At 41.0% G+C, this 26,863-nt stretch overlaps 1 long non-coding RNA gene across 1 annotated transcript in view; it reads right to left on the reverse strand.

The window, feature by feature from the left end:
- LOC112980775 (uncharacterized) overlaps positions 1-20,712 on the reverse strand; it is a 42,768-nt gene extending 22,056 nt beyond the window's left edge. The window contains exons 1-2 of the long non-coding RNA XR_010388237.1: positions 20,241-20,712; positions 12,186-12,297 (exon numbers count right to left, since the gene is read on the reverse strand). This is a non-coding gene — a long non-coding RNA (uncharacterized LOC112980775). The remainder of the gene's footprint in view (positions 1-12,185; positions 12,298-20,240) is intronic.
- Positions 20,713-26,863: the final 6,151 nt, after the last annotated feature.

Below are 26,863 nucleotides of genomic sequence, written 5' to 3' on the forward strand. Positions count from 1 at the left end.
AAAATTGACTTTTTTTCTGCCTTCTCTTGTGAAAGAATCCCCCTCATCATAACTCTCACCACATACTTTACCTAGCTATTTCCATTCCCCTAAAGTTTCTTATCACCACATATACCTGGAAAGCTTAACTAATCCCCCAAATCATTTGTCTCATACTACCAGCAAATATAGCTGAAACAGTTGCATCTAATCTGTATTTGTGCTACTGCTAGCACCATAGGAAGTTTTAAGAAAAAAAGACATTGGATGGTATTAATATAGACTTCTTTCCATTATTCTTTGGCTCTTCCATCTTCTGGGATTTGTTTCTCAGAGAAGAACGTTAAGCTCCTGGCTGTTAACACAGAAGTCTTTCTGACTGCATTCTGCCTACAGAAATCAAAAATCAGACCAAGCCCAGAATTAGATAGAACAACTACTAACTTTTAAACACTGGAGGAAGTATTGTCTCATAACTGTAAAATTTACAAGCACACATGGTTGTTCTTTTCCATTTATTTAACGACCACCTGAATGACTCCATTAATGCAGTTATAATCCAGTTCTCACAGCTCAGAGATGAGGGATGGTATGCAAAGAAGTCACCCTGCACTGACCATTTCTACAGCTATACCCATTACACACAGTTCGCTCAGTAGTAGGAATATTTAACACAGTCACTAGGTTTCCATGGAGAAAGAGCTGAGATCTTGTCTGATTTCATTCCAAATCTACTGAAAACAGAGAAGAACTTTTGCCAAGGCAATTTTGGCAAGCATTTCCAGCAGCATTCTAGCTTGCCAACTTGCATTTGGATTTTGCTGGAGTTATTTACTTGTTCAGTATGCTCAGAGAAGTAGAAACGTTTGTTGCTGTAGTGAATTTGGCTTACTTTAAGATCTGGAACAACACTTAAAAGATGAATCAGAGACAGATTGACTTAAGAATTCGATCTATTAACCTTGTCTTGTAGTTGGGTTGTATCTTGAAGTGCTGGAGGTAATCTGTAGTTCAGCTACTTCAATTTTGAGACCAGGCAACTCTATAAACTCTCAAACACTTTTAATGTGTTATTTTTATACGGCCAAGTTCTACTCCTTTCAAAAATACCATCTAACACAAGCCATAAGACAACCTTGAAGATCTTTGCTATCTACATGGAAACATATCTTAAAGGCCTGACTTTCCAAAGACACTAAACATGCAGCCTTATAAAAGTTATGCCCCTTTAAGACACCTTTAGTTAAAGGCTGATCTCTTGAAAACATTGTACCCACAGGGCTGGTTAGTACTCTGTTTCCACCCTGTCACTCAGGAATGCAAGAATGCTTTTGATCAGAGGCTTCAGAGGTACAGAGGTGACATTTTTTGCCTGACAAAACAATGAACAACTCAAAACTGAGTTTTTTGGCTCTGTTTCTTCCATGTTTCTCCATTTCAGACTGCAGTATGATGTATTCACATCTTCATTATACCTTCCCAATATTTAGTTCATCCACAGCTTGACAAGAATGCCTCTTTTTCTCTACATCAAAATCAACTATAAAAAAAAAGCTAAGCAAGAGAAGGTAAAGAATTGATGCCTAGACCACTCCACTCTGGGGATGATTTATATCAGTCATCAACTATTGGATGATTCTCTATTGACAGTTACAGTTTTACATCTGTTTGACAATTTTTAATTCATCTGATGCATGGTATCTAGACTTTTTACAATTTCATTTTTTTTCCTTCAGAATGTTTAGGTTCCCAAGTCAAATATCTTGAAATATATCATAAAGGCAAGGATTTATATGAGACTACTAGTCAGGGTGACTTAAAACAAATAAAATAAGAAAAACCACAGCAGACAAGTTCCATTTCCTAGTATTTCACATGGATTTGCTTTACTTACCTGCTTTGATCCAAGTCCTATTTCAATACTTCTGTCCAAAACAGATGTCAAGCTGACAGACTATAAGCAGTCATACATTCTACTCACCCAGTTAAGCACTGGCACAAATTAGTTTCAATCTGTAATCTAAAAATAAAACAGAAGTACTCCAGATCAACAGTCCAGAGAGTTTCTCATGTTGCTGTTCTCAGACTCCTTGACACAAGTTATTTGCATCATCTAATTTACATTGTATTTTAATAGCTGTTGTGAAACATCCTCCTCGCTTGTTAAAAATGGAAAGAATGTCATCAACATTTATGAACGACTAAAATCTAGCTTTTTGACCACATACCTGACAAATCAAGCATTTTTATCTTTCTGCACTGCCATATGACTTCTAGCTGGTCACGAAGCACCAACATTAAAACATCTTTTGGTTCTAATAAAGTCTTTCTTTCTGTAACTGTCCAGCTGTCCTTCCTCCCTCCATGTCATTTTCTTACTAATTTTACACATTGCTTCATTATCTGCTAATTTATATTCATGGAATAAAAGCTGGCAGCCATCTATTTAGGGATTTCTGGTGGCAGGAGGAAGGGGAAAAAAAGTATTTTTAATAACTGTTTCCACCTCTGTTCTCAGCCATTTTATCTTTGATCTCTCTCTTGATTGTGGATTCTTTGACAATGAGTAAGACTTTTGCAAGCCATTACAAAGTGCTCTGACATTCTGTTCATCTTTCAGCTCATGTGTTTCAAGACCTTTCTGCCTTGTGAAGTTTCCTCCTTTAAGAGGAAAAAAAATATATTCATCTGACCAGATATAAACTTCTATAAGTTGAAATACCCACATCCGAGCTAGTTATACTACACTGACTTTAAAGATGCAGGAGAGAAATATGCATTACAACTGGGGACAATTCATCTCATCCCTGAATTCATACCTAAAATAAATCAGATTAGTTGTCCAGTAAAAGCCCTCTCCTCCTTTGTTCACGTGAGCCTAACACGAACCAGCTCAAATATACTTGCCTGCACCACAGCTGTAAGAAATCCAGCACTATACATCCTGTCTCATAGGTATTTCCTACTGACTTTCATGAACAATTGGATCCTCAGAAAATAATTAAAAATTAAAATAAAACACAGTGGGACAGAAAAAAAAAATCACAATTCCAATGTTTTTCAGTTCAGACAACACCATATTTACTTACATAATGTTAATTCCTGTTTCTTTATAAAGAAGCTTAATTGCTCAGAAAACAACAAGAAAGCCCACTTACTTGTCAAGAACAGTGAATCCATTTGTTCAGTTTCAAAGAGTAGTTAACTACCACTCATAGGTTACTTAGCCAATTCACAGATACTTGTATCGATGTCATATTCCCAGAGGCTGCTGTATTGCTTCCAGAGCCACCTTTGGTCAAAAAGCTGTACATCTGCAGTGTCACAGTGCTGGGCCTAATCTAACAAGCTCTGCAGAACATATACAGCTTTTTCAAATGGGTCTGACCCATTAGTTTCAAGCACTTAGCTGTATTTCAAATGGGTCAGACCCATTTGAAATACTTGGGAGGAAGGTGCTCCACATAGAAACTAACTCTAAGAAGAACTAGAGAAGGTTTAGCATGGCTTATCAGACAGGACATTGGCTGCAGAGCCATCTGGGTGTTGTTTCACTCTTCTCCCCACTGCTCCTAGTTTGGGGAGTAATAGGTTTTACACAGAAAGTCTAGGACCGGAACTAGCTTTCTGTGCTCATGCAGCAGCTAGTGTTTACGTTACCTAGGTTATCTTTCCCTACTCCTCTAAACAGTTTGCTGTACCTTCATAGTCTATCTTCCTTTCACTGTTTTTCTTGAGTTACATAGAATATCATGTTCTAATCACTGGCTGGAGTGTCTGAAGGACACTACTATTGATATGAAAGACCAAAAAAGAAAAAGAGGTACAGTTTCAAGGAGATCGTAGATACCGTTCCAAATATGTTTTAAGTAGGCTTTCAGTTATTTTGCTGCTGTTTATTTTAAGCTGTTAAAAACCCCTCCATATGTTTTGAAAACATTTCAGGATGTTGATGAAGAGCATTTACAGCTATAGAATTTATCACTGCTACAAATCTCCAAATCATCTCAGATATGCATAGAGGCTTAAAGATTACGTAACTTTCAACGATCGAAATAGAGGGACTTCATAGTTCATTCTAGCCTCTGTACATGACATTGCTGGGACACTAATATGATCCTTACTCTAAAGGAACAGTAGCATTTTGTTCTTAACATAAATAGACTAGATATTCAGTTGCCTTTTTTAAAAAAAAAACAGTGCGTTTCAAGCAAGAGCTTCAGATGAGCTCATATATGGAATAATGTCATAAAAAAAGAAACAGCTAAGTGCTTGAAACTAATTGTATTAATAAATTCTAGAATACAAGCCTAACTTACTTTGCCCAGTACACAGATCCAGGCAACTGATGTACCTCCTTTGCCTCTTTCTTTCCCTCCTGTCCCAATACATACCGTATTATCTCTGGTTTTGCTGCCAAGTCTGTGCACATGTGCATGCTTTTTTAAAAAACGCCCAAAAACGCCCAAAAAAACAAACCAACAACAATTGCTTTCACCATTCTGCATAGTATCAGAAGGCAGACGCTTTCCCCAGGAATGGCAGCACACGTTAGAAACACAGCTATCAACTCAGCAAAATCCACATTGCAATAAGAAAATATTAATCCCATTCTCAAAGCGCACAGAAGGTGATAAGGGCAAGGGGGAAAAAAGTACTATAAAAATTCTTGTAAGAAAGCATCTAGCAACCTGTACCCTTAGAAGAGCGCACAAACTCTTCCCAAGCATATACTGCATTGAAGTAATTAGAAAGGTTGTTGACTGATTATTCTTTTATTTGTGAAGAGATTAAAAAGTTCAAGTCAGTAATGTAGAAGAGCATTATAGGCCAACTAAATGTGGGAGTTAACATATAGGCCATGATGGCCCTGAAAACAAGACAGGCAGTTTAAGTTGCATCTAATGAAGAACGGCGAGGCAATGGATGAAGGCAAAGAGATGAACGATTTATTCAAGGCAGAGAGACAGAAAAGATCTCTGCACAGCATTCTGGAAAGCTAAATGCTATTTTATTTTGCCCATACTTGAGTCAAAAATAAAAACAGTAGAGTCATGAGGAGGAGAAAGTGGCTCAGAATTCTGCTGGGCAGTCACTGAAGGAGCAGCCATTGACTGAAATACACCAGGATGCAAAATCCCCCCCTCCCACTGATATTCCTGCCTTGCTAGATAGAAGCTCTGGAGTCTGTTTGCTTTGCTCTGCAGTATCACTGAAGGTACACATTTAATCATAGGACGCACAAGGGGGAAAAAAAATAAAAATCTTTAGCAACACTCAAGATAGAAAGTTGCTCAAAATATCTCAGATTTACTCACAAGAAAAACTAAGTGCCAATGACAGGAAGGTTGAGTCTGCTCCAAATGCTGGTTATGCATATCAAATCAAGAGAAGTATTGTTAAATAAAAGAAGCTACATATACATCCACAGCTAAAATAATGCCTCAAGTCATTGTGTGGAAAAACACTGTCACTGCACAGCACGTGGCTTCCTTTTCATATCCTTTATCCATTTGTTTCATACCGACTGTTTGAAGCTTTAGGGGGAAAAAAACAGAACAGTCTGCATGAAGTTTTATTATCTATCAGTACAAACCAGGAATGATTTCACGCATCTTGGTCTACAAATTATTGCTTAAGTGAAAAATAAAGTTATATGCCCACTTCAACTCACAACAGTCATACTTTCAAGTTTAGATTGGTTGAAGAACTACAGGATTAGTTCACCCTCTCTTACTATATCTCTAAACAAAACAAACACACTGAACATGTATAATGCTGTTTCTCATATCATTAACAAAGAAAATTCCCTAAAAAGTGTGATGTTAAACACTGTCACTCTTCAACCAAAGAGTTAAAGTACATATCTGAACAATTTATGTTTTTGAGTGTGGCTTGAGTAGGAACAGCAGCTCTGTACTGAAAGCTTTCCATTCACATCATCAACTGTATTCTCTTCATAACAAGTGCATATGTAGGCAGATGAATTGTGCATTTTCCAACAGCTGTCCTGCCATTTTAAAGATAATTTCCATAAGCGATACACACGGGTAAGTAGTGTTGGTTAACTTTCCCTCTTCCTTCTCTCCTTTCTCACAAACAAATAGAACTTCTGTGGAATCAAAACCAGAACTCCTTATTTAAGTGTTCTTCACTTTTAACAGGTTTTAGTAGGGAAGCAGCTTTTTTTTTTTTTTTTTTTTTTTTTAAAAAAAAGAACATAGCCATCATTTCAATAAAAGGGTGAAGACAGCCTGACTTCACATATCCAGATCTGGAATCAGGTCCTGAAAGCAAATCCTAATTAAGAACCACTTGAGACAGAGTTCCAGGTGCGACAGTGACCTCAACAAGTACCAGCAATGTACAGTAGTATTTAGAATAACACAAAATTTGCAGCCTGCCCCTACTGTAGACAACAATTATTGACTATGGCTCTAATATTCTTCTAAAGTTTAGCCCTAGCAGGTTTTAAGTGGTGGCTGGCAGAAGAGCAGGTTACTTGTCTGTAGCTGTTCTTCTGGAAGAAAACTCTTCATGTGCATGTAGTGAGACTACAGGCTGAAGAAAACAGTCCCAACATGCTACTACATTTTCCAAGAGGAAGCATGCTGAACTTTGAGACAGTACGTAATTCAGGAAGAAGAGTAATAGAATGGGTATTGCAAGAATTTCCTGCCAAAGAACAAATATTATCAATATGTAAATCTTCACAGGAGGTACTTACTGCTTTTGATATTAAATACTCTGCCTATGCAAGTTCTCTCCTATTGCTCAATCCTCTTCTTCAAATATATAGTGAAGCTTTCCAGATGAGGACACTATATTAAGAATCCTCTGCCTAGATAATATTTCTCGAGTGGTCCAACTTTCATGAATTTCATTATGAGGTCACTTAGGAAATTCTCTGGGTTGTCAGTAAGGCTAGTTTTAAGCCTAGAAAGGTTGCAAAAGCATCCACCTAAAAACTTGCATATCATACATGCTGAACTACATATCTCTAACTATTGTCCCATTTTGTCAGCAGTAACATCCTTCTTTATCATTCACAACTATAAAACTATAGCATGACTTGTCTTGAACTCTCATTTCTCATTTGTCACAGATACAAAGGAAAATTGCCGTTACTTCTACAATGTGTGTAAGTCCCAATTCTGACGTCCACCTTGACCCCTGAACCCAGTCAGTATGTTGCCAAGTTACCTCTAGGCCAAATGCTGCATTCACATTGGCTCTTTTTCCTCTTAGGTCACTGCAAGCTTTTCAGAATTTCTTAAGATTTTCAAGAAAAGGCTTCTGGAAACACCTTTCCATATCACCTCCCCCTCTGCTCTACTTCCACCCAAAAAAATAAAACTCCCCAAAAAACAAAACAAAAACACACCACACACATACACACGCCCCCTAAGCTTCAACAATTTCTTTCCTAACTTCAAATACACATACCATCCTACCAAACCATCTTCTTTCAAAATATTTATAGCTAGACAACCAACTGATTAATTAGATATCTTTTCTCTTTTCCTCCATTTCAATTAAACAAACAACTCAAAAGACACCTACACACGCAGACAGCTACTCTGTATAATCATACCTTAAGCCTCAACCCTTGTCCCCATGGTTTTCCACTCACTCTTCCCATTTGTTCCTTGCTCACATTAGCTGGATTCCACTTGATAACTGGTCTTGAATTAGATTGTAAGCCCTCAGTGGAAGAGCTCGTATCTTTCTACGTATGGCAAAGCATGCAAGATGATGTACAGCGCTAATCCTAACAGGAGCCTTCAAACACTACTGAAATATAATATAATCTGAGTCTATGGCAAACCAACAAATCTACACTAAAAGCTATTTGCAAAGCATGGATTAATAAAGTTTGTCAAATACAGAGCATTCTTTCTGAACTGTGCAGATACAGCTTTAAGCAGACATGTCAATACTGTTTTATGAGAACCCTGACCAGGACATAGCTCCTTTAAAAAAAACCAACAAGAAAAACAAAAAAGCAGATAAGAACCTTCAGAGAGAGTCTTAGATTATATTATATGAAAGGTAAAGGAATATATTAGTGTTCAGAATATGCCCCTTCATATTTTCATATGAACATGCATACACATTTGAGAAAGGAAGATACTGGCAACAAGAAAAAAGTTAACAAAACTGTTTACCAAAACCTTAGCTATCTAACATGCACACCAACACATCATCACAACAGTGAATGCACAAGTGCTTTCAAATCAACTTAAATCAGTTATGTGCTACAACCTTGCTGCTCTTTTGTATGATTAAATTAGAGGGCTAATACCATCCCAGTCACAAACTATTCTCTGCAACTAAAATCCTGGGGTCACACTTAAGTACAGGGGTCCACCCATACACAAAAGTAATTGGCAGGACTGGCGTCTTAAAGTTGTCTCAACTGACTACTAGAAAAGTATGAATCAGCTTTCAGCATTTCTGCTTCTTTTTTCAAGGGGAGGAGAAAAGGAAAAGGAACAAGGGGGGGAGAATCATTAGAATCTCAAACAACTCAGACGCTATGATACATGTCAGACATGAGCCAAATCAAATGGTATCTCCCTGTCCTCCCCATCACTTTGCAATCTTAGCCCTTTCCAGGAAAAGCTATTTTCGTAATTTTTTCCACAGTTGCTATAATTAGTGTATTCCTAGTTTCCAGAAATCCTGTAAGTGATTGCTTCCTACAAGGCTTAGGATTTCAAATTCTAGATGAACTATTAAAGAGATGCTAAATGTGCATACTAGTCTTGTAAAAAGTTTAATGCAGTCTAGTAACTGAGCCAAGTACTACGCGCAGCAAAGCAAGCTGTATGGAAATTTAAAGACTTTACGGTTGTAGTTAAAAATAAAACCCCTAATTTATTCCATTTTTGCTTTCTATTCAGTTTTGAGTATTTCACAGTTCTTACCAATAACTGAGCTACTTCTAGATATTTAGACACAGACATCACAAGAATGATTAAGTAGTAAGTAGAAAGGTTTGGCCTAAATTTGTATGTCTGTGACAAACCAAATAGAAGTTTTAAACAGACAACTACGCTTTAGGTGTCAAACATTTCTTGACGTCTGTGGCAGTTGGCAGCTGCAAACATCCGACTGAAAGCCCCATCTGCTGCTTCACAGCTTCCAGTCGAGGATGTTTACAGTCGCTCACTGTCAACAGCAATACACATTCCTCAGCTGTTTACTTTACATTATTAACATGCAGAGGCCTCCAAGCAGGTTAGTTAAGAAAGCTACAACTTCCATTTCTGTTGTTGTGTTGCTACATGCAGATGTTTGTGTGGCTGTTTTTACAAGTGTTTACAAATGAAGTAAAGAAAGTGTAACTTCCAGAAGAAGAGTTTCAAACAGCCAGGCATATTCATTATTCAAGGATTACATCTACAGAATTATGTAGCTTATTTTACATCTGGTAAGAATTAAAGTAAATTTTATGAAGAAAGCAATTTGCTTCCATTGTTGCAATCTGTTTTGGTCTCCAAGACACTAGAGCAATCCTGTCATGTTTATGGTGAAAACTGCATTACTACACAACTGAGTAAGCCAACTTATCAGCAACATGACTAAAGATAGCAGCAGACACTAAAATAGAACCAAACTCACTCTAAGAATATTTCCATGTAGCGTTCAGGATGGCTTTCTTCCCTTCTGAAAAATGGATGTGAGGGAATTGTGATATTAAAAGTTAGTTTATGCAATGTTTGCTTCCTAATAAAACTGTGGGGGGGGGGGGGAGGGGGGAAAATGGGGCTTGTGGGGAAGAGGGAGGAATTCCAGTATCAAGCTCTGCAAAGGCTTCAATAACGTTCAAACTTGTTATAAAAATTTTTACAAATTATTTCAGGTAACCAGTTGCTGCCACATTTTACGCAGTTCACAGAATGGCATTTCTCATCAAATGAAAAAGCTAAAAAGATACGGCATAATAATGACCCCGTTGTACAGTTCTGCCATTTGTTTTTCATTGTATCTTCGGTTTCCTTATTAAGTTAATGATGGGTAAAATTAATCACTCAACTATTTTTCTGAAGTCATATAAAACCACAGTATGTAAGCAGAGTGATTATATCACTCTAATTAGAAGGTGTTTTTCCTTGAAACTTCCTTGCCCTGAAACGAAATTACCACATTGTAAACTCACTAGGTTATGAAAAAGATTATAGTTGTTTGAAACGCAGAAGCCTGTGGCGCATTTACTCAAACTGATAAGTGTGAAGGATCTGTATAAATCACTTTCAAAACTCAAGGTTGTATTTTCTGTACTGAGGTTAAGAAAATTAATCTTTTAGGCAGCAGGTGAAAACAAGCAGAATTATGTTAGGGCCTTTCCCTTTATTCAATACCAACTTTGAGCTATTAAAGCTTCCTAGGAAACCACACTTTCTCAACGCTTCAAGTCACTAAGGAAACAAAGCAAACTTTATCAGTGCTGTGCAACTCCACATTCCAGGAATTCTTAGCACTTGGCATCTATATACCACTCCAAACCCATGAGATTGACTCTCCCTCTACTTAGCAGAGCTACCAAGACAAACTATGAAATTCTCAGTAAGGTGCCCAACTTCCCTAAGTGCAAATATAAGGAGATACTTATATCCCTGTGTGAGGTCTATCCAAAGACACAAGGGTAAAGAAATATATTTCCTATATTAACACTTCTGAAGAAAGGAAAGAAATGTGCCTACTCTGACAAGTTCCATCTTGTATATCATAAGCCAGTTAGGAAAAATGCGAATAATCACTACACAAGACAATCGATAAGGTTTGTAAAAAAAATTAGATATACCTTGTCACAAAACAGAGATTAACCTTTCATTTGTAAATGTATTGGCCTAATATCTGCAACCTAAAAAGGGGGGAAAGTAGGGAGACTATGAAATCCTATTAGTCTGAATTAATTAGATGAATGACATTATGTCAGCAACAATGTGCAATTTCACTCCACATATGGCTTCCTTTCAGCTTTTAAAAGACATCAAACAGATTATATCTGTACAAAAGTCAATGCAAGGTCAATCTAAAACTGTGAGGTGTTTTATCACACAGTACAGACCAGTAGGCAAAAGAATGTAATCAGTTACCTTTATTGTACTCTATTTTAATTTGTATAGTGTTCTTATAGAAAGGTTTAGGTAGAAGGCATCCAAGATTCTCACATCAAGTAATAGGGTTTGATTGATACTAATCTTGATAAAGTTTTGAAAAGATATAGGTAAGAAAAAGGAAGAATCATTCTAATGGGCTAGCACACATTTTTCGGCATCTTCATGAATTTATGTCACAGAGAAGAAAGGGGCAAACCAGCGGTGCTTAAGCACTTTTCAGTTAACAAATCTGATCCTTTTTCTCTCACTTTCCTAAAATCTCCAAACAAGATTAAATGAATTATTCGTGACAGAGACAGAGGTTCGGATTTGGGGGTTTTTTTTGTTCTTTGTTTTAAGTCCGGATAGAATTCAAAGACAACCATAAAACTACAGTGCCTCTACTTTTTCCATTGCCTTCCGTACAGATGAGGTGATTTGCAAACTCAGTAAATTATTTTTTAATCATATTAGAGTAACACTGAAATACCAAGAGATAGAAATGCAAATCAAAAGCCTTACAAAACTGAGAATCATGGAAAATGGTTTCTTAACTTGCTTGGTAGCATATATTTTGCAATTTGCCTGTCAAAAGCCTTGCTTAAGATCATTATTAAATATGAAAGAAAGTTATTCCTCCTCTTCCTATCACTGACAGTACAGGAAGATTAAGCACACATTACATATATGAACTCAAGTTCACAGCTGTTATGATAGAGAATGAATATCTCCAACTGTTGCTGATGAATCCACTTCCAACTGCATTTGAGCTCATTAAGAACTGCCTTAAGAGGCAAGCTCCCCCTGCACTGAGCGATGTGAAGGCAGTTGCAGACAAGCAATTCAAATTACACACAAAATAAGATACAGAGCATTCATTTTGAAATGAGATGTCAAAATTAAAGTTTTGTAAAAGATTAAAGTTTTGTAAAAGCATAAATGACATGTAGTGCATTTTCTTGGGCCTCTTCCCAGCTGTGTAATCATTTTCAGTTTTTAATCCAGCTCATCTAGGTGAGTGAATACTACTGTGCATTACAAGTCTTAAAAAACAACCACCTCAGGAGAAATATGCCTGGAAAAGGAACAAAAACTTACTTCTTACTACCAGTCCATCCCACTTCAGTTCGATTTATGCAAGATACCCACACATCCGGGGAGAACTGCATTCCTCAGCCGCTGGAAGACTGCTCCTCAAGTTTCCAGGAATCTGTATCACACATATTAACAGAAGTTATTGTAATTCCAGAAGTTCAGTATTTCAGATCACATAGTTCTCATGATTAAGACTGTCTGGAGTAAGTCAGATAGCTTTTAACAACCATCATCAAAACCATGTACGTTGCTGCTAGAGTCGTTTAAAATTTAGAATGTGTTTTAAAGTGACACATTCCTCTTCAGTGCAGCCATCTCTCAATTAATGGAGATAAAGGTTAACTGCTTAGGTAGCATAGGTATTTAAAACCTACACTGAAGAAGTTAAATTTCTGACCAGAGATAGGTATAACAACTTATCTCTCTTTTAAGACGTATATAGACTTACAGATCATACAACCAAAACCAACAATACAATAAATCTGAGACTGAGCACCACTTTGGGATAGCAGAATCTCCAGACTCCTCCTAGTTACATCTTTTCTTTAGGAGATGGAGGAGGAATGTATTCATTCTTTCTTTTATGAAGGAAAAGGAATATAGAGAAACCCTGTGCAGATGGATGGATGAACACACAAGACTAATATATTAATAGGAGAAAAAAAGAAGGAAAGAAAGAAAGATTCAGAAGAAAAGAGCATGAAAAGAACACAGTAAGGGGAACTAAAATAAGACAATGAATAGAAAGAAAAGGATACACATTTGACAATTCTGACATCTCTATTATGAGCATAAAACAAAAGCACAAGAAATGTGGTAAGTAGCGCTTATTAATTGAAATGCATATACTCAAAATATATCATTTACTGATTCACACTCCTTACATCTTTCTCTGTCAATTGACCAGCTCCAACAACAATAGAAAATTAGGTGGGGAAATCAGCAGTATTTACACTTTGCTACCAAATCAGTGGACAGCATACAATTGTTTATTACTTTACACGTCAGTGTCATGACAGCACCACCATGAAGTCTACTAGCCTTCAGTACTTAAGTGTCAAGGTGTAAAAAGGGAGGTGAAACAGGTTGAACCACCCTTTTGTAACACCTGGCCAAAGCAAATGATACTCAAGTTGTTTAGAGCATTAATCTATTCATTGGCAGACACAGGTGGCAGTTACAGCTCCATCACAGAGTACGTGACTTGCCTGAAGTTATGCGTAAGCATGCATCTCAGTTCCCCACGTAGAACATTAAGTTAGTGTTTTTTCTGTTTTAGAAAAATGTTACATGGATAAATATGAAGACTGTGTAACCATCAACACAAGACTAAAGAGCCTGTTTTAGACAAGAAAACAGTCCCCAACAGCAATGATCTCCTTGCATGACTATTTAGGAGAAGCAATATCCAAGAGAGAGCAAAACACAACTTCCCAAGCTGAGAAAGCAACTTTTATTTAGGTTTAACAGGATGAACAAAGTACCTCTAACACACAACTGATTCAGCCTCACCACTCATATTCAAAGAGACAAGACGAGCATGCAACAGATTTTATAGAAGGTGAAGCACTGCCACAAGGATAACAAGCCTCCTACACAGGGGACACGCTACCGCAGCAGATGGACAATGTCAGAGAACTCTGTACTCAGGAGCGAGTGTATGTTTGAGCCGACCAGAAAAATCTTCAAACATAAACCTCTGCCCTAGCATCCCCCAGGAATTTTTAGGACACTTTTTTCCTGTTTTTCAAGAACTCTCATATCTCATGTTTCTTACGTGCTTTATTCAGGACATGTAATTTTATCTCAAGTCACACCTCTTGGGAATGTATTTTATATCCTGCTCTAGTCCTGAAAAGAGGCAGGGACTTTAGCTCTGATCCTTGTGTTGATTCAGTGACCCAAGACATCACATGCTAGAAGTTTACACTTTTAGTCCTGATTTCAGGATCTCCTTTATCCCCAGAATCTGGTCACAAAATCAGTTAGGGAATTTGCTTTGATTGCCCACAGCCAGAATATAGCACAAATCTGAATTGGCCAGAAGAGGAGGGAAATACAGGAAAGGCCACTTTTCCTATCACTACTTCTCTTCTACAAGGCTCAAACGCACAATTAGGACCTAAAGACTCCCAAAAAGCACAATCACAGTATTTGTCCTTCATCTCTAGTATATCAAAGTTAACAAAAACTCTGACCATAAGACAATTATTTACTGCATGGTGATCTTGATGTGCTACACAGTGAATCACAGAAGCTCCATACTCCGAAGAAGAGTCTCCAGAGTATCAGCTTGCATTTGCTTTACCTATGAAGTTGTACAATGCACTGATTACTCTTTTGCCCCAAAGGTACTTAGCATTATCAGAAATTTGTATTACATGCAAGAGAACTTCTGCGTTCATCCACTAAAATGTGCAGAAGACAACTTTGTTAACACCACCATGTACTACGGTCATTTAGACAAGGCTTGTTCATTCAGAGCAATATTCAAATAAAACATAACACTAACATCCTTAAAGAACTAAACTAGAGTTCACATACAGCAAATGCATTAGCTTTTGCACATGCACAGACCAGGTGCATTAAGTCTATTCGAGTCTGGTCCACTTATTTCCAACAGCTTCCACTTTTTGGGGTATGACCAGGCTTATGGCATGAGGGAACGGAATAAGGGTGAACATCACCTTCATGGTAGTTAAACAATTGCTTGTTCCCACAGTTTGCAATTAAATACTCTAAATGATTGGATAAAAACGCTGGCATCATATTGACAGAGTCACGAACCCAAAATCCGGTTAATGTTACACTTTTAAATATCACTTAACCTGTAATCTTATCAGTGTGAAAAGTCCTTTCCTACCCCTTTTCTAGAAGCAGAAGATACAATGGAATAATATGCACACAGAAAAAACATCCACTAAGTTAAGCCACAAACAAGTCAGTCATACAAAGAGATCAGAATGCGTTAAACTGACCATTTAAGAAAGTGGATTGGGTTTACAAGCATAAGTGATCTAGTTAAGCTACTGTGAAAAGACCGGCCTGCTCAGGAAAACACTATGCAGACTTCAACTCATCAACTTCAGCACTCCCATGCTGAAGGTCACACAAACTAGAAAGCCATGTGAGCGAAAAAGCCAAGTGGCCCCCACGTGGGATGGCTAACACCAGGACCATTCGGATCATTTCTGAAAGACCAGGAATGGGGGATGGGGTGGGCGTAGGAAGAAGACGCAAAGAAAGAAACATTGCTGTTAACTTCAGGCATTTGGAACTTAAAATTATCCTTTTTCCTCGCACTCCAAAACCCCAATATAAATCATGAATGACTATTCTAATTTTTTCCTCGTGCATAGCCTTCTACAAAAGCAGGCAAGTAGTGTAACTGTTTTACTTTTGATTAGCAGAAATAATTGCCCAAAGTTATAGAAGGGAAACGGGAAAGTGGACAGGACACCTATGAAACAGTTTCTTCTCCAAAACTTTTCTGGTATTTGTTAGCAAAACAAATCCTCAGTGAATAAATTTAACTTTGTAGTCAGCTAAAAATTAGAGCTATTAGAGCATATCTTGACAGATCCAAAAAAGGTCTCGGTTGTTTAAACTCATGGGAAGTTTGTAATCAAGTTTCCACAAAAGCTTTAATTTAGAATGCGTATCATGGAGAAAAGCACTTAAGCAACACCAGAATGTATTTTTCAAATGTATTAATAACTAATCCCCTTTGGATTATGTCAAGCATGTCACATTAGGATGGCTTGGGCTCACCTTGACCAGTGAGTATGTTAAAATACAACTAAACCCATGTTTACACTCTAACTCACACTGCTTTTAAATTTCAAGGGGTTAAAGAGGAAAAGCATCTAGACCAACACTAGAACCACACAATCTTCCTGTTTTACTCAACGTGAAACCTCGCAAGCAAAAGTAGTCTTAGAAAGTAATGTAAAACTCACTTGCTACACACCTAGACTTAAAAGACTGGAGGGAACCTTTCTTTGCTCTTAATCTTTGCAAAATATACTTGGTGTGGCAAGTTCCTTTATAATAAAAGCTGCATTTACTCAATACAAGTTCCTAGTGCAAAGGGCTTATATGCAAACTGGTGGATTAACAAGCAGAAGTTGAGAATGAGCTTTTCCCATTTCTATGAGTTTATGGCCTGATGTTACATTCCTTTCATGCAATGCCATAATCTTCAGCGAATGACTTCACATTATCCTCAGAGTAATTTAGGAATGCAGATACAAAGAACATCAACCATCACCTTCACGAGTCTCTCCCTCTCAACCCTCAAAGGTTTAGGTGTCTGACAGAGTTTTAGATAGGAATAAAACTTACAACGTTCCTGCTCAGCTGCTATATAACCCTGTAGGTGCCTACTACTCTCAGAGCACATAAATTTCTGCCAGTGGGTGTGCATATAAACACGGAAGTCTCCACAACAATTGCCTGAACCAGTAATCCACGTCCAAACCCCCATGGGGTTCTCAAATCCTTCCTCTGCCACTCCTCAACTGCTGAAACGCAGAGGACTTTCCAAAATGCAACTTCCAGATCCATCCTTTATCCTGTCAATGAAGTCAGGACTTTGGGAGATGCAGCGGCAGCGCAGGAGACCTTTCTGTCCAGTACCTCAAGACTAGGATGCAAGATGTTCAGGTTTAAATTCCCATTATTTTTATCTCTGACCACGAACCAGAATGCGACCTTTCTTTATCCTAGTTGACTGCCTACACCCTTCTGGTGATCCTATGCTTTGTCCAGCAATTTCAACAGGGGAGGCTCAGCCAAGGAGCTCCTGCCACCAGCAACTTCAAATCACTCCTCTAAATCAGCAAGGTGACTTTAAAAAGGACCTTTGGTATAAGTGGACTAGGCTGTAAGCTTCTGGCTTTCTGTTGAAGAGATCTATTTCTGTGTTTGTTTTTGTAAGGAAAAGCCGACTCTGCTAAGGCATCTAATTCCAGGAAAGTATTTGCAGTTACAAATAATATGAATGTATAAACACCTTCATCCAGCGAGATCAAAGACCTAAGCCTCTGTGAAAGCCGACCTGCAGGTCAGATCCCTCACCATTTCCTGCTGGTCAGTTCAGGTCTTCTATTCATCGGTTTCAGAGGTTCCCATTTTTTAACCTTTCCCTACAGATCATATAGTCAGAACAGGTGCCTAACTATGGGCTACTGGCATCAGACCATCTGGGAGTCAGGCGACTGCACACTGAAGCCTGTGAACTACTTGGGTTTTTTGCCATCATCTTCTGTCAACTGTACACAAAGTACAGACATGCTGTTATGTTTATTTTGACTCAGCTTTCTAAAGATACAGTAAAATTAATCACAGGCAACACTTTATCCATCATACTAAAACAAACAAAAAACTCAACCACAACAAGACCTCTCTTTAATATTCAAAGCATTTGCATGTTGGTAGACACAGCACCCGTGAAAACACTCCCAAGATGATACACACACGCACCAGGATTTAATAGCTCCTAACTGTATGTAGTGGCAGGATTTTTAATTGCAAATACAGCTTGAACATCACATCTGATTTCACAGTTAGGGAAGGGGATTCCAGTTTCAAATTTAGCACTGAGAAAATAGTTTAGAAAACTACAGCAGCAGCACTGTTAGAGCTCTAACTTTATAAATTGATTTATAATTAAGAGTAAGAGCTATTAGTTTTCAGTGATAACAGCAAAGAGCTAATAGTCTATCAGGAATCACAGGTATTATATTAAATTTAACATGTAGCACTTTACTCACTTTTCACAAAGAAGCGGAAGGGACTTACACATTCAACATACAACACGAGGTCTCAAAACACCAGAAATATTGCTGGAGGCACTACCTTCACCTGAAAACCTACCCTCCGGAACGTGAACATAATAGAAACTAATCTTCACTCAGATCTTTCAATAGCAACCTCATACATAACGTTTCTAATTTGAGTATCTGTGTATGCTTTGGTTAGAACATAGCTATGGACAACAGCCATAATGCAGGTACTACACATTTTAATGTGTATTACCTTTGATCTTCATAGGCAAGTTTTTGGGGTTTTTTGTTTTTTTTTTTTTTTAAAAAAAAACTTCTGCAATAAACTTTTTTAAACTCAGGCTCCTACATCAGAACAGCTAAATTCAGAAGAGCTTAAAAAAAAAAAGCGAGCCATTGTGTTTTGATTCATACTAGACACAAAAGTAACCTTCAAGGTTACCTTGCCCTATTTGAGGCCTCAGGAAGGAGAAAAACACAGTTTCAGTAATGGAATTTCTTGTCTAACTACAGGCCACACCCTTCACAACAACTAATGACAGGAAAGCATTTCGATTCAAAACCCAGCAAGTAGTATCCAGCCAGGGGCAAAGTAAAACTTTCTCATTTTCAGAGAAGAAAAGAAACTCTTGCTCAATAAGTAGCAATTATGCTGCAGAATTTATATGCTGAGCACGACTGAATGTAAGAACACCAGATCAGTCAACCATAGCTTTAGCGCTTTGAGTATGATTAACAGAATGAACTTTCAAAGGTCAATTAAATGTCAACACATTTTAAAGAGATATTCTTAAGTTTGGTCAATGTGTAACACTACCTTCCAAAACAGTTATGCCATTTTTACATTTAAAATTCTACACACCCTACATTTTGTGCAGATATAGAGATGACAACTAATTATTCTCTTATAGAAAATAATGGTTATTTACGCTCTTGGCTTTAATATCACTAAGCTGTCTTTTATTAGTTGTGTTTAATCAAGTACAGAGAGACACTTCTCCCTCTCCCACCAATTTAATTTTAACTCCTCAGGGTGTGAGTGAAGAGAAAAGAGAAGCAGCATTTGCTTCTCTTACTAGTAAATAATAACTTACTACAAAAAGTGTGGAGAGAGACAGAGTGTGTGAGAGAGAGCACGTGTGCGAGAGTGAGCATGTTTTTAATATGCAATTTAGCTACCTGGATGCAAGTCTTCGGGAAGAAAGGAAAAAAAAAAGCAAGATTGCTAAGCTTGTAACAGAATTAAATTTAATTATAAACACATTAAAGATGATTTTAGTCAGCCCAGCTATGTATCTTTTTACATCTAAAACTTTTTGGAAACTCAAGTTTCAGGTACCTAGCGCAAAACACCTCAGAAAATGCCTGCTTTTCACCGAGCAGATACTCGCTGCAGATCCATCCAAACCACCTCTCAAACCGCGTGCCCGAAATCACGGGTGACTTTGCAAACAACAGGTCCGCACCGCGACACGCCGGCGGGGGCGAAGGGACCCAAGCCCCCACCAAGGCCTCCCAGCACTGCTGCAGCCATTTCCACGTGAGCAGTGTTTCTTCAAAAGCCCAGAAAAAAGACTTTGGGGGCAGAAAGAGAAAAGCCAGCAGGGTCACGATGCTGCGCAACTCCAGGAAGAAAACGGCCCGAAGAGTTTTTCTTCTGCAACAGCAGCTCCGCCGCCTGCCCACAGGTGCGTTTTTAACCGGAGGCCGGCGCAGGCACCTCGGCGGTGCCCAGCCCGGACCCAGACCCGGACCCGGACCCGGCACCGGCCCGCGCCGGGTATCGCCCGGCAGCAGCGCCCGGACCTTACTCAGGAGACGCCGCGCACAGCGGAAAACCTCCAGTTCCGGAGCATCGCTCCCCACCGCAGGCCAGCGCGGGACCGTCGCTCGCCTCAGCACAGCGGCCCGGCACCCCCTCCTCTCCCCGTCGCGCCCCGCGCCGGCCGGTACCGGACGCCCCGTCGGCGGCGTCCGGTGTCCCCCGGGCGCGCTCGGCCCGCGGCCGCCGCCGCTTCCCCGGCGGAGCCGCAGCGGCCGGTGCCGCCGGCTGCCCGCGCCGTGCCGGCCCCTGGCGCCGGGGCGGAGGCGCGGAGCGGCGCCCAGTACCTGCCGCTGCACCTGCGCTGCGCCGCGCCGTCCCGGCCCCGCCACGGCGCGGTTCCCCGCGCGGGGAGCGGAGCGCGCAGAGCGCGGAGCCGCCGCCGGACGCAGCGCGGCCAGGTGCGCGGGGCCCCCCGGCGGGGCAGAAGCCGCCGCGCCTTCCCCTCACCTGGGCCGGGCCGCGCCGCCAAGCCGAGCCGAGCCGAGCCGAGCCGAACTTCCCGAGTCCGGGCAAAACTTGTGGCTGGCGGGCGGGCGGGCGGGCGGGCCCCGCGCCGGGCCGCCTCCCGCCCCGTCCCGTCCCGTCCCGTCCCGTCCCGTCCCGTCCCGAGGGTCCGCGGACGCGGCCGGGCGCCGCGCCGGGGCCGCTTGCGCGGGGGCGGGGGCGAAGGCGAAGGGCCCGCGCCGCCCCCCGAGGCGCCGCCGCCCCGCGGGCCGCCGCCGGCCGGGCCGGGCATTGTCCTGCCCCGAGCGCCCTGCCCGGCGGCGGAGGAGGGGCCGGGGCGGGGGCGCTCCGCCGCCGCCAGCGCAGGCTCCTCCTTCCCTCGCCATGTTCTTTGTCTCCCCGCTCCCCCCGCCGCTCCCCTGACAGCTGCGGCCCGCAGCGCCACAGCCCCCGGCGCGCGCGGGGACGGGCCGGGGCGGGGCGGGGCGGGGCGGGGCGGGGGGCACCGCCCGCCCGCGCCAGCTGCCCCGGCCGCAGGTGACCGGCCGCCCCCACCCCGCGGCCCGGCGCAGCCCCGCCCCCAGGAACCAGAGGGGATCCCGTCCCGGCTCCGCCAATGAGCTCAGGGGGAAACGGGCAGCGCGGGCCAATGGGAGCGCCGCACCGCGCGGCGCGTCACACCGCGCGAGCCAATGGCGCGGCGGGCCCGCCCCCTGGCCGCCCGCCGACCGGCCCCTGCGCGGCGACGGCTGCCGGTCGGCAGCGCCCGCGGGGCAGGGGCCCGGCGCGGCCGGGGGCGGCTCCACAGCAGCCGCCCGAGGCGTTGGAGGGGCGGCGGCGGCGGCGGCGGCCCAGGGCTGCTCGAGGGGCCGCGCGTGTCTGGCCCGGCGCCGCTGGCGCAGTTACAGCGCTCGCCTCGGGCCTGACGTGCACAGCGCCACTTCCCACAAATCGTTTTTTGGGGGAGGCCGGATGATCCACAAACCTACTCCGTGAGGGTTACCCAGCAAGTGCTGGTTAAGCCGGGTGCCTCTGTTATTTAATCTCAGAGTACATAACCTAAACGTGTTTTACACATACGGAAATGTGGGTTTTAGTTTGAATTTATATTATTCCAGTCCTCAAGGTCAGCAAACCTTCCTTCTAGGCTGTCCTGATCCTTCGTTGTCTTGACAAGGCCTCCCGACGCTGTCATCAGGAGATTTCACCAGTATGCTCCTTTATTTGGCACTAAGTTTGTAGATGAAAATGTTGAATGAGATCAGTTGAATGCGTGGTCCCTGTGGGCGCCTGCCAACCTCCTTCTGCCAGGGGACATTCCCTCTATGTCACTTCGCTTTAGCCAGTTTCTTACTCGTCCTGCAGTGCCTTACCCAGTCCTGCGTCTCTGTAATAGCTTGCCATGAAATGACATATCAGATCCTTACTGAAGCCTAGTTATGCTAGCTCTGCTGCAGTCTCTTCGTTATGGAACTTCGTTTTCTCACACCAATACTGAGTTTGCTTAGCAAGGGTGGGTCATCTTGTGTCAAAGCCATGTCGCATTTTATCCCACTTTCCACTTGCTTCCACGTTTAATTGTATTTTCCTTATAAATTTGTTCTATATCCTTAGTGACTGTTGACGGCGGACCACCAGCCTACTGAGTTTGAACACCAGCAGCAAGAGCGCACCACCAGCTAGGCCGTGGTGGCCTCCCCCACCCTGAGGAATATCTTGTGTGACTCTTGCCCTTCGATGAGGATTGACATAGTAAGAGTCTCATACTGTGGACATAAGTATAATATAGGCTAATTCCAGCTAATATGCGACATGCTGCGTCTTGTGACTGTGGGATGCCGATCAGTATCAGAATTCACAGAAACAGACTTGGCCAAACTTAGATTTTCCCCTGTGAGAGACAGAGGTCCATCCTTCTCGGCTTTTAGCTTGAGACCTGAGTATTACCAGATGAACGCATTGATGCAAGTGTTCTCCCCTGTATGTCTCAAAACACAGCCCTAGCTTAGATTTTTTGTCTTTGGTACTGCTACGTTTGTGTTTTTCAATTGACATCCAACTAACTGAATGGACGCAGTACCTTCCTGGTGTTTGGGGGTTTTAGCATAGAAGTTCAGGTGTTGTTATTGTTTGTAAGGCTTGTATTTTTATCATAGCTAGGCACAAATCCAGGAACAGAGCCTAGCCATGCCATTGTGGTACAAATATCTAGCCAAGGACAGTCCTACCTGCAAGAACCCACAGTTCAAATTGGACAGGATACCAGAGGATACGGAAGGAACAGTGAAGTAAAATATATGGAATAGTTTATATATGGAGTAGTTACATAAGGACTCAGCCAAATCTCAACAGTAAGTCTGAGCAAAAGTTTACTCAGATCCATACTCCATAAATCTGTGCTGCAACAGCCATGTCCAATTTCTTGACACATGGGTCAAGTAAGACGTCCACTGATCACAGCAGATACACAGGCAATTCACAACAGCTTTGTGAGCTGCCACTGATTGAGCAGTGGTAATTGACCATGATCTTGCTCAAAAACTGTTTCAAATGTGAGAAGAACATTTCGTAAGCCATTTTCAAAGGGAAAGAGGTTTATACTCGATTTTTTTTCTCATTTTTGCTGTGGGCTAAGAGCAAGGACAGGCACTACTGCTTGGCTGACATGCGATAACTCAGTCACTGGTCTCAGCGCTCAGCAGACATTAACACCGGGATGGATCAATCAGAAAGCTGTGTTAGCTGAATCTTGCTGGCCTTTGAAGAGCTGAACATTACTATGTTACTTTTAAAATGGTTTGGTAAACATACAAAGTTCAATTATATATTTAAGGTGTGGGGGGTTTTATTTACTCAATTTTTCAGTCACAGTTTACTACTGTAATATCTGTGAGGGCAAGCTATTAAAATCTACCAAATTAAATGCTCTTTGAGTTAGGGAAAAAAAAGTACCTACTTTGTTACCGGCATCTTTTTCACAAATGCAGTAAGTCAGTGATGCCCATATAGTGATTAATAGGGAAGCCATTCAGAGTCCGTGGGAAGGTTTGGGGTTTTTTAATTACCAAGAGAATTTCCTCATTAAATCCTTTGCCCAAAGACATAACAACTGTGTTTTGCCCACTTTCATTGCTATAGTGAGATGAAAAAGTGTTGATATATTCTCCCCAGAGGTCATCAGAAATACAAACAAGGTTGTGGACCTAATATATTCACACATATTGGTGGATAAAGTCTGGGGTTTATTGTACGGTTAAGAGAAACAGAACAGAAGGGAAGGAGGAAATTAAACAACACAGCTGGAAATAAGAGTTACCTACCCTACATGGCATCTGATTTGCAGCAGAGCTGCTGGCTGGGAGGTTGGGAGAAAGAAAAAGCACAGTCATTTTATTTTATTTTTTAATGAAGGACAAACACAGTACAACATTAAGGGCAAAAACAGTGATATATTTTTGCCCCTTTTGATCCAAGTGGGTAGCCAATATTCATGGCCTTACAGATTATTTCCATCAGAAAAATGACGTTGAGGATAGTGTTGGGAGTGTCACTGACAAAGTCCTATTTCCTTGTAGAAGAAGGTGCCTTCTTCAATATTTATTCAGTATTCCAAGGTTTCTTCCACACAGTTTTCTACCAAAAAGAAAGAATCCTCAAGTTTCCCTCAGGCCTGCATTTTCCATCCTTCACTTGCAGCTGTGATTGTCTCCACCTCTTCTCTACCTGTTCCCTGTCACAAACAAATACACCTTCAAGCAACACTTACTGGCCTGACCCCCTGTTTCTAAGTAGCATGGTCTATATGGTCTGAGCTTTTGCATGAAATTCCTGTTATTCTGTATTTCTTACTCCAAAAATGAGCACTACTTACTACTTACGATTATTTTCCATTAAGGTAGCTATCCTAATCAACATTTTTGAAAAGATTTTACCCAGCATTTATTGAATATACTGAAGTACTGAAGTACGCAGTCCTGCATAACCAAAGGTTTTATTTTGCTTCATTTCTGCTTGTCTATATGGCTTTTCTATTATAATTTTTGTTTTATCATCATTATGTTTACAGGCAAATAAACTTAAAATATATCTTTTTTTTCATCTGTTGTTATATACATTTGTACTAAAAAGTTACAAAGATGATGCTCCTCCAAGCAACAAATTTCAGTGGTACAAAATGATTTTCTGCATAGTCCAACTTTTAGAACAGCTCCAGTCTCTTAGTTTTATAATGTCTAATGTAAGAGGAACTCTTGTGAGTTGGCCATTGATAGAGCCATAATGAACCTGCTTAATGAATAGTACTAAGACTGGGCCGTTCTGTCATTTTATTTCTAATTGAAACAGTAATTCAGAAAAACATCCTGTTCCAAAATGTATTTTCTCCTGCATTTAGATGATGGTTTCTCTTCTGCAGGAGATGTAATATGATGAATACACAACATTCAGGCAAGTGGGGTTAGATCTTTGCCCTCCACTATTGTCTTCGGTGCTGGAACATGGTGATTTTTCTTTGAAAACATAACAGACACTTTTTTAAAGTGGCACAGCTGATAAACAGGACAGCAGCAGATGTCCAATTCAGTACTTTTATCATGCACACAATGAGTTACAATTAGGGAGTAGTATACTATGTCTTGTATAACCTTCAAAAAAGATGATCGGAATAACTGGAATATTGCCTTGCATTTTTTTGGCTCTGGACTACAAAGTAAAATTAAAACAGCTTAGAAAATGTTACCTTACAATTTTATCAAAAGAGATTTTTAAGCCACAGATTTCAACTATATCAAAATATTGATTGATATGATTCAATTTAGTGCCTCACGGAGATGTCCATTGTATCTCCAATATTACTAGTCACCTTCTTCTCTCTCCATAGTTATTGATATCATGATTTAACTCCATACAGCATAGTAAAGGAAGTATATGCTAACAAAAAAGACCAAAGTTTCCTAGCAAAATGACTAGATACAGTGTATTGACCCCAATAGCGTATGCTTGTTACTACTGGTAAGCTTAGCTGAATGGTGCAGCTGTCTTCTGGAGACTTAGAAGTAAATTTCAGGTCTGCCCAAAGGCACACATGTTCAACAGATCTCACATTAATAATTTATGTACTTAATTTATTGTTCATTTTTAATGGATTTTCACAGATACCTTACTCTAGCCAAACTGTTTTAAAAAGTCACTAAGGCACTGCTGTTTTGCCTGGCGTACCTTTTAACCTGAGGACATGAGGAAAGGAGACTGCCATCTCCTTGGTGCCAAACACAGGCTCGCTGTCCTTTGGGATTTGAAGGCTGCCGTGCCTGATGATAAAGTTTGGAGCATCACCTCTGCCAACTGCAAGGGTCATTTTACATACCAACCACAATAAATGCCATAAACAGAGATGCTGATAGGACTCATCACCCAGCGCCTGAATGGAAAATCGGTCAAACCTACTCCTCTCCTGGATCTTATTACTGAGCCCTGCTAAGGGTCTAGGTGGGGCAGAGGGCTATGTAGTTCTTGCTGGCATACAACTGCGAGTTGAACGCTGCTGTCCGCTGTATGAGAGTATCTGCGAATTGAATTAGGATTGCTTTGCCACTGAAGCTGTTCTGCAAGAAGACTCAGCCTGATGCTGCCAATATTTTGAGCTGACACAAGCCAGTGCTGAACCAAAGGCTCTCTAGGCACAGCTGAGGTGGCACCGAGTCCCAGTAGTCTTTAATACAATGTATTAATATAATTTAATATAATACTAGTCTTTATTTCCTGCTCCCTTCCCCAGAAAAGCAGGATCACAGGTGCCTGGTTTGTGCTGAGCGTTACCGCTCCCCCAGCTCTCCGGTCAATGAGATGCCCCCTCAAAGGGCTGCACCAGTGCTTCTGTTTGAGTGGGGGCTATGCAGCCAGAGGGACATTTCCCTGCAAAGACTACATAATTTCAGGTTGCCTTAACTCTTCCATTGACGTTCTCTCCTGGTGGACTGCTTTGAGGAAAAATAAACATGTTCTGCTTGCATGGACTTCTTTGACTGGGGATCATGATCTTGCCTTTGAGTAGCCTGTTCACCTCACTATTTGGTTTGTGGTATTGCTGTGGTCCTATTCTACTATATAATACACACAATCAAAACTCAGCCCTAGCCAAAAAAATTTATAATCTAAATTGCAGAGAGGTGATGACAGCTGGACAATAGACATGGACTGGGGAAAGAATACAGGAGCATTGAGACTATTAGGAACAAACAAGCGGGAATCATCATCCATTAGTTACCTAGCTGCTGACACTTGTTTTGTCCTATATACACTTCCCATTCATTCTGTGCTGGGTAATGAGAGATCCATGCTCTGGTGCATTTGGGAATAACGATAGCAATAAATTTTCCCATTCGACGAAAGAACATTATGAAGGCAATTGTTCTTTTTCTAAGCCTTAATAAGTGTTATGCCAGTAGGCTATATCAGCAGGTATGTCCCATCTTCCCTAGCTCCAAATAAAAATTCAGTTGTAAAATGGTCATTCTCTTCCTCCCTCCCCCCCTTAACTTTCAGTGTTTATGTATAAGGTAATTGGATCTTTTCACGCATCTTCATCCCCCATCTGTTTTTTTACAAGAAGAAAATCCAGGCTTGCA

The sequence above is a fragment of the Dromaius novaehollandiae genome, chromosome 3, assembly GCF_036370855.1.
Source record: "Dromaius novaehollandiae isolate bDroNov1 chromosome 3, bDroNov1.hap1, whole genome shotgun sequence".
Lineage (NCBI taxonomy): Eukaryota > Metazoa > Chordata > Aves > Casuariiformes > Dromaiidae > Dromaius > Dromaius novaehollandiae.